This window comes from Tauraco erythrolophus, unplaced genomic scaffold (assembly GCF_009769465.1).
Source record: "Tauraco erythrolophus isolate bTauEry1 unplaced genomic scaffold, bTauEry1.pri scaffold_40_arrow_ctg1, whole genome shotgun sequence".
Taxonomy (NCBI): Eukaryota; Metazoa; Chordata; class Aves; order Musophagiformes; family Musophagidae; genus Tauraco; species Tauraco erythrolophus.
The window spans coordinates 903,102-911,223 of record NW_028238614.1 but is presented as its reverse complement, the minus strand read 5'-3'; the positions used below and the strand labels follow the sequence as shown (position 1 = coordinate 911,223).

General features: G+C 51.1%; 1 pseudogene; it reads right to left on the bottom strand.

Annotated features, from left to right (window-relative positions):
• Window positions 1–5,233: 5,233 nt before the first annotated feature.
• Window positions 5,234–5,813, bottom strand: LOC147526034 (olfactory receptor 14A16-like; annotated as a pseudogene).
• Window positions 5,814–8,122: the final 2,309 nt, after the last annotated feature.

Sequence of the window (8,122 nt, the reverse complement as noted above, 5' to 3'; positions counted from 1 at the left end):
CCTTCCTCCAGCTGCCCAGAGGACAACTCATCCTCTTCCCAACCTTCCTTGGGTCAGTGATCCTGACCAAAAGACCATTGTACCTCAAGGATTGAGGGATGCACCTGACAGTGAAGCTGAGCAGACCCAGGCCTGTGCTGTGCTCTGCGTCCAGCTTGGCCTTCAGGCTGTGCTGTGCAGATCATGCTCCTGGGTTGCAGAATGAATCTGAATGAGAAGTCTGCAGGAATCTCCCACCTGGTACCAGTGATTGGGCCAACTGCATGTCCTTCCCTGTATCTGACACTGCCACAACAAATTCACATGTGATCGACCTCTTTTGGGGCAGTAGAAATTATTTGAAATTTTTTCCTTGTAAGAAAACACTGCAAGTGATCACAGGAGCAAAATGGGATAACCTTTCTACAGACGGGATCTGTAGGACTTGCTGCACCAGCTGACTGGACAGAAGGAACCTCACCATGATCTTCCAAGCCACCAGCCTGCTGCTGGACCTTCAGCTTCTTGCAGAAACACAACCAGACTGTGTGCGTGCTGCTGTCCCATCAGGTGCTTGGGGGAAAGCACGACAGCCACAGCCAAGCCCTCTTCTTGGATGGGCCTACCATGTATTTAAAGGGATTCTCAAAGTCTGTGTGCCAACCACTTGTCTTCTGCTTTCCTATCAAGGACGCTGGCAGATGTGAGCCTAAAAACACATATCCCAGCCACGGTTCAAGGGCTGACCTATCAGCTACTGCAGCAAAAAGTGACCTCACAAGCCTTTTCCCAGCCATGTTCCTGCTGATGGCCTTTCAACTCCAGAAACAGCAGTGACTTCACAGCCACCTTCCCAGCCTTGTGTTACAACACATGTTGTTACAACTCATGTTGGCCCATGAGATCCTGAGGCACCACTGACCTCACCATAGTGTTCCCACCAATCTCCTCCCTGTAGCATATGACCTGATCAGATGGTTAAATGCATGAAGGGAGCTCGTGAATCTACAGGCTCTGGATAATACGACCGCTGGAATTAATGTGGGTCAGAATGAGCTTTTGGGGAAGTTCTGTATGCCATGTGTTACGCACAGGCAGGATTACACCAGGTAGTTTTCCAACAACTGACTGAGTTGGGTCTGAAACCCTTAAGATGTGTCCCTGACCTCGGGGCAGGGGAGGCTTCCTTTGCTTCCATTGGGCAGGGACCACAGGAACCTTATGTGTTTACTTGATTGGCTGAGAACGACAGTTCAGAGACAACAGGCGTATCAAGGATAAGAGGGTCATTAGGGGCAGTCAACATGGCTTCACTAAGGGGAAGTCGTGCTTGACAAACCTGACAGCCTTTGATGAGGACATCACCCAGTGGGTGGATGATGGTAGAGCAGTGGATGTGGTCTGTCTTGACTTCAGTAAAGCATTTGACACAGTCTCCCACAGCATCCTCACAGCTAAACTGAGTAAGTGTGGTCTGGATGATCGGTTAGTGAAGTGGATTGTGAACTGGCTGAAGGATAGAAGCCAGAGAGTAGTGATCGATGGGACAGAGTCCAGTTGGAGGCCTGTATCCAGTGGAGTCCCTCAAGGGTCGGTACTGGGACCTGTATTGTTCAACGTATACATCGACGATTTGGATGAGGGAATAGAGTGTGTGGTCAGCAAGTTTGCTGATGACACTAAACTGGGAGGAGTGGCTGACACACCTGAGGGCTGTGCTGCCATTCAGAGAGACCTGGACAGGCTGGAGAGTTGGGCGGGGAGAAATGTAGTGCAATACAACAAGGGCAAGTGTAGAGTCTTGCATCTGGGTAAGAACAACCCCATGTACCAGCACAAGTTGGGGACTGAACTGCTGGAGAGCAGCACAAGGGAAAGGGACCTGGGGGTCCTGGTGGACAGCAGGATGGCCATGAGCCAGCAATGTGCCTTTGTGGCCAAGAAGGTCAATGGCATCCTGGGGTGTATTAGAAGGGGTGTGGTTAGTAGGTCGAGAGAGGTTCTCTTCCCCCTCTACTCTGCCCTGGTGAGGCCACATCTGGAATATTGTGTCCAGTTCTGAGCCCCTCAGTTCAAGAAGGACAAGGAACTGCTGGAGAGAGTCCAGCGCAGGGCCACGACGATGATGGAGTGGAGCATCTCCCTTCTGAGGAAAGGCTGAGGGAGCTGGGTCTCTTTAGCTTGGAGAAGAGGAAACTGAGAGGGGACCTCTTTAATGTTTATAAATATGGAAAGGGTGACTGTCATGAGGATGGAGCCAGGCTCTTCTCAGTGGCACCCAATGACAGGGCAAGGGGAAATGGATCTAAGCTGGAACATAGGAGGTTCTGCTTAAACATGAGGAAGAACTTCTTCCCAGTAGGGTACCAGAACACTGGAACAGGCTGCTCAGAGAGGTTGTGGAGTCTCCTTCTCTGGAGATGTTCCAAACCCGCCTGGACGCGTTCCTGTATGATCTGATCTAGGTGGTCCTGCTCCGACAGGGAGATTGGACTAGGTGATCCTTTGAGGTCCCTTCCAATCCCTAACTTTCTGGGATTCTGTGATTCTGCTGCAGCCATCACCAGTTGGGTAGTGGCAGCCCAGCGAGGGCAGCTGCCTGCCTGGGAAGCCAGGGAGCCAGCCCCCACCTCTCCTCTCTCTTCAGTTTAGGTCCAGCCTCAGTTCAGGCTCCTTTGTCCCTCTCTTAAATAGGGCATTCGTAGAGTCGCTGATTGGCTCAGTCCTGGCCTGAGGGGATGGGGGAGTCTCACTTGGCCAAAGGCCGGTCTGACCAGTTTTGGAGCCAGGGAAGCTTTTCACAGCTACTTACAGGGGCTGTTTCTGCAGCCCCTCCCGAAAACCCAGCACAGCTACCAACATTCTTCTCATAACAAAACTCAGGCTAAATCCAAAACATGGAGCTTTTCTATCTGCTAAAAAGGAAAAGTAACTCTGTCCCAGCCGAAACCAGGACACTGGCCAATGGGATATTCCATACCATATAACGTCATGCTCAGTATAGAGACTGGGGCAGTTGGCCGGGGCAGTACAATCGCAACTCAGAAACGAGTTCGGCATTGGGCCACAGGTGGTGAACAATTTTATAGTGCATCACTTGTTTTGGATATTCTTTTATTATCATTATTATTATTACCTTTTTTCTTTCTTGTTCTGGTTAAACTGTCTTTATCTCAACTCATGAGTTTTTTTCTGATTCTCCTCCCCATCCCATCGCAGGGGGTGGCAAGTGAACAAGCAGCTACGTGGTACTTATTTCAGCTGGTGTTGAATCACAACATCATCTCTCCCAGGAAACGTGGCCATGAAAGGACACTGTCATGTGCCCCCACCCTGCACACTCACCACACTTCAGCTGTTGTCTGGTTTCGGCTGGGATGGGTTAATTTTCTCTTAGTAGCTAGAACAGCGCTGGTTTGGATTAGTGTGGGATTTGGCATGAGAAGAACATTGATAATACACTGATGGTTTTGGTTATTGCTAAGAAATCAAGGAATTTGAAACTCCCATGCTTTGTTAGAGTGCAGGTGCACAAGGATCTGGGAGGGAGCAGAGTCGGAGACTCTGATCCAACCGCTCCAATGGGATATTCCATACCATATGATGTCATGTGCAGTATAGAAGATTGAGGGAAGAATAGCGAAGAGGGGGGAGATGTTGTGTTTGTCTTCCCAAAGAACCACTTTGTGTGACAGAGCCCTGCGATCCTGGAGGCGGCTGAACTCCTGCCTGCCGATGAGAAGCACTGAATTAATTCCTTCTTTTTGCTTTGCTTGTGTGTGCGGCTTTTGCTTCACCTGTTAAACTGTCTTTATCTCAACCCACAAATTTTCTCACTTTCACCCCTTGAGTTCTCTCCCCCATCCCACCAGGGTGGGGTGAGCAAGTGCCTGTGTGGTGCTTGATTACCAGCTGGGGTTAAACCATGGCAGCTGTTCGTGGGTGTTTTTTCTCCAGTGCATTCTCCTGGGTTTGTTCTTGAGATCATTAGAAGCAGACCTAAGCCTTCGGGCCCTGCCCTTAGAAGATCCCCTTTCATGATGGAAACGCTGTCATGGACGTCAGCCCTGTCACAGAAATGCCCATGGCTTGTCCCTGCCTGCTGGCACCAACTGCCACACCGCAGGGCTGTGATCAAGGTCCTGGAGCACTCAGACCTTACACCAACACAAAGGCTCAGAACGAGAGCATGGAGGTGGAAAGTGAGCAGCTCAGGAAACACCAAGACCTGGTGCTCCCTCTCTATGTTGCTGTGCCGAGACTCTTCTCCCCCCCGACCTCTGCACATAGGAAACTGCCCCTGCAGCCCCTGAGAAGGTCTTGGAGAAAGGATCTGGACAAACCAGTCACTGCAGGGCCCTTGCTTTTGTTTTACAACACAGAGAGCACAACTCGACATTGCGCAGTCTCTGGTTTGCTCACAACAGGTAGATACTGAATAGGAACGGTGTGAACAATGAATAATGATGTTTTGTTGTGCACAACATTATTATCATAGAATCAAAGAATCATGGAATGGCTTGGATTGGAAGGGAACTCAAAGATCATCTAGTTCCAACACCCCTGCCATGGGCAGGGAAACCCTCCACTACACCAGATTGCTCAAAGCCTCATCCAACCTGGCCTTGAACACTTCCAGGGATGGGGCATCCACAACTTCTCTGGGAAACCTCTGTCATTACCTCACCACCCTCTGAAAAAAAATTTCTTCCTTATACCCAATCGAAATCTCCCCTCTTTCAGTTTAAAGCCATTGCCCCTCATCTTATCACTATAGACCTTTGTAAAATGTCCCTCTCGAGCTTTCCTGTAGGCCCCCTTTAAGTACTGGAAAGCTGCTATAAGATCACCCCAGAGCCTTCTCTTCTCTAGGCTGAACAGCCCCAACTCTCTCAGCCTGTCTTCATAGCAGAGGTGCTCCAGCCCTCGGATCATCTTCGTGGCACTGCTCTGGACCCGTTCCAGAGGCTCCATGTCCTTCTTGTGCTGGGGACTCCAGAGCTGAACACAGTATTCCAGGTGGGGTCTCACGAGAGCAGAGCAGAGGGGCAGAATCCCGTCCTTTGACCTGCTGGTCATGCTGCTTTGGATGCAGCCCAGGACACGGTTGGCTTTCTGGGCTGCCAGCACACGTTGCACTACTAAGAAAAGTTACAAAATCGACCAAACAAAATCAACTCCCAAAGACAAGCTGGTCCTGGAGTGAGTTACATTGTGAGTGATATGCAGAAGAAGATGGGCAGTTTATTGCTGCTTAAAAACATCCAGTCATCAGTTTCCACATGGCATCCTTGAGCTCCTGGTTCCTCATGCTGTAGATGAGGGGGTTCACTGCTGGAGGCACCACTGAGTACAGAACTGACACCACCAGATCCAGGGATGGGGAAGAGATGGAGGGGGGCTTCAGATTGGCAAAGATGCCAGTGCTGAGAAACAGGGAGACCACGGCCAGGTGAGGGAGGCACGTGGAAAAGGCTTTGTGCCGTCCCTGCTCAGATGGGATCCTCAGCACGGCCCTGAAGATCTCAACATAGGACACCACAATGAACACAAAACACCCAAATGCTAAACAGGCACTAACCACAATCAGCCCAACTTCCCTGAGGTAGGAGTGGGAGCAGGAGAGCTTGAGGATCTGGGGAACTTCACAGAAGAACTGGTCCAGGGCATTGCCGTGGTAGAGAGGCAGTGAAAATGTATCGGCCGTGTGCAGGAGAGAATTGAGAAACCCAGTGGCCAGGCAGCTGCTGCCATGTGGACACAAGCTCTGCTGTTCCAGGAGGATCCCATAGTGCAGGGGTTTTGCAGATGGCAACGTAGCGGTCATAGGCCATGACAGTGAGCAGAAAATACTCTGCTGATATCAAGAAGAGAAAGAAAAACATCTGAGCAGCACAACCTGAGTAGGAGATGTCCCTGGTGTTCCACAGGAATTGGCCATGGCTTTGGGGACAGTGGTGGAGATGGAGCCCAGGTCAAGGAAGGAGAGGTTGAGGAGAAGAAGTACATGGGGTGTGGAGGTGGTGGTCACAGGCTATGGTGGTGATGATGAGTCCATTTCCCAGGAGGGCAGCCAGGCAGATGCCCAGGAAGAGCCAGAAGGTCAAGAGCTGCAGCTCCGTGTGTCTGTGAATGCCAGGAGGAGGAACTCAGTGATGGAGCTGCTGTTGGACATTTCCTTTCTCTGAGCATGGGGACCTGTTCAAGGAAGAAAAGACAGTGACAAGTTAGGGGAGACTTCTCTAAGCAAAATCAGAGCTATTTCTCATACACACTACTCTTGCTCCACACACCTACTTTTCCTTTTCCAGGAGATGTTCCTTCAGCCCAGCAAATGGACCTCTCATTGATGTTGACCGACTGTGCCATAGGGAGAAGGGCCTCTGCTTTCTATTAGCTGAGGAGTCAGCCCCGCTCTGCAGCAGTGGGTTCATGGGAACGGTGGGCACAGGGCACAGTCCTGGTGTTTGACTTTCTCAGATGAAACCTCTCTTAATGCAGAAGTGCCTGTCAGCATCTGCATGCCCAGTGCTGAGGAACCAGGATGGCAGAAGGTGGTTTGAGAGGTTTGGGGTTTTGACAGCTCCCCCATCTGCCCTGGGGAGTGTTCTTGGATGTCAGAAACCCTCAGCATTGCTGCTGCTTTCAGTAGAAGAGAGCGAGTCCTGCAAGGCAAGAGGCTTGACTGTGGCTCAGTACAGAGGGAGGGGAGCTGGTCTGTCCCTCTCTCTTCTTCCCAGCTGCCCTGGGCTTGCACCTTTCTTAGGTGGAGATAATCACACTCCCATGTGACCCTGAAATCAACCAGTCACAGCTGAGAACAAAGGGATCCAGTGCAAACCACTAAATGTCTCACTCTTCTCAAGGTCTTAGCACCCAATATCCAGCTAAAGAAACTCATGGCTCATTTCACACCAAGAACATTTCCTCAGTTGTAGAGTCTTTGCCTTCTCTACGGGACTTTCAGATAAAAACAGAGGTGCTATGGGAAAAGTTTACACCCTTGAGAGCCACTCAAAGCTTGGAAGAACACCTCAAATAGAGAGCCAAGGGCCTTAAAGATGGCATCTCTGTAAGTAAGAGTCAGTCATAGGCTGGACAGACTGCATTGACCAGATTTGCACAGGTGAGAAGAAGAAAGCTGGGACTCTCATTCCCATGGACACACCTGCATGAAAGGACCACAAGATCAGAGTGCGACTCTGCAGATGAAACTCCACCTCCCCAGAGAGCCTGAGAGCAAGAAGGAAATAACAATGACATGAACACAGACAAGTGGGGAAACAGGGAAAACAGCAGTGAGGGTGTGGCTGAGAGAGGCCAGGGCAGAGGCAGTGGGCACTGGGCACAGCGTTACCCTGACCAGCTGGTCACGCCACCTCCCAGACACCACCATGGCCGGGCAGCTGCTCTCAGCCTCTGTGCTCTGCAGAGGGACCTGGGCACGTGGCTGGAGAGCTGCAGCACGGCTCTGCTGGAGCACGTGCTGCTGGGGAGGTGCTCAAGCCTTGGACCCCACCACCCTGAGGGCAGAGCTTTGCTGGGTGGGAGAGGATGCGAGGGGGCTTGCTCAGAGGGAGGGGTCTGCATTGGAGGGGATCCTGCAGAGTTTTCTGAAATCTGCCACCCAAAACATTTCTGGGTTTAATTTCTTCTCATCCCTGGTCATGCCTCTGATGCCAAGAGATTTTTCCTCCTGGGAGGTTTTTCGCTGTGCCATTTCTTTCCTGTGAATGCTGACAGACCCATCCCAACTGCTGTGCACTCACCGTGGCCCTACAGAAACTGCCTGTTTGCAGAGCACGGGCTGGGCACATGTTCCTGTGTGCAGGTGGGACAGGGCAGGTCAGACCAACCCTGATGAGTCCAGCAAAGGTGATGCTGGTGCTGCCATAGGCAGAGCAGTGGCTGAAGGCACTTTAGCGCTTGTCTCAGACCTACTGATATCTCCAAGTTAGAGCTCAGGGCTCTCAGTGACTTGTTCAAGCACGAGAGCTCCTTTTCTGTTTCCCCCCTAAAGTCCCCAAGAGCAGGAATGGGAACACAGACTGCGGAAATCTCCTTATCTCTGCTAATCCTTGCTTGACCTTCCCCTTGAAAAGTTCCCTTAGAAAAGTCCCAGGTGATCTGGAGCTGTGAGCAG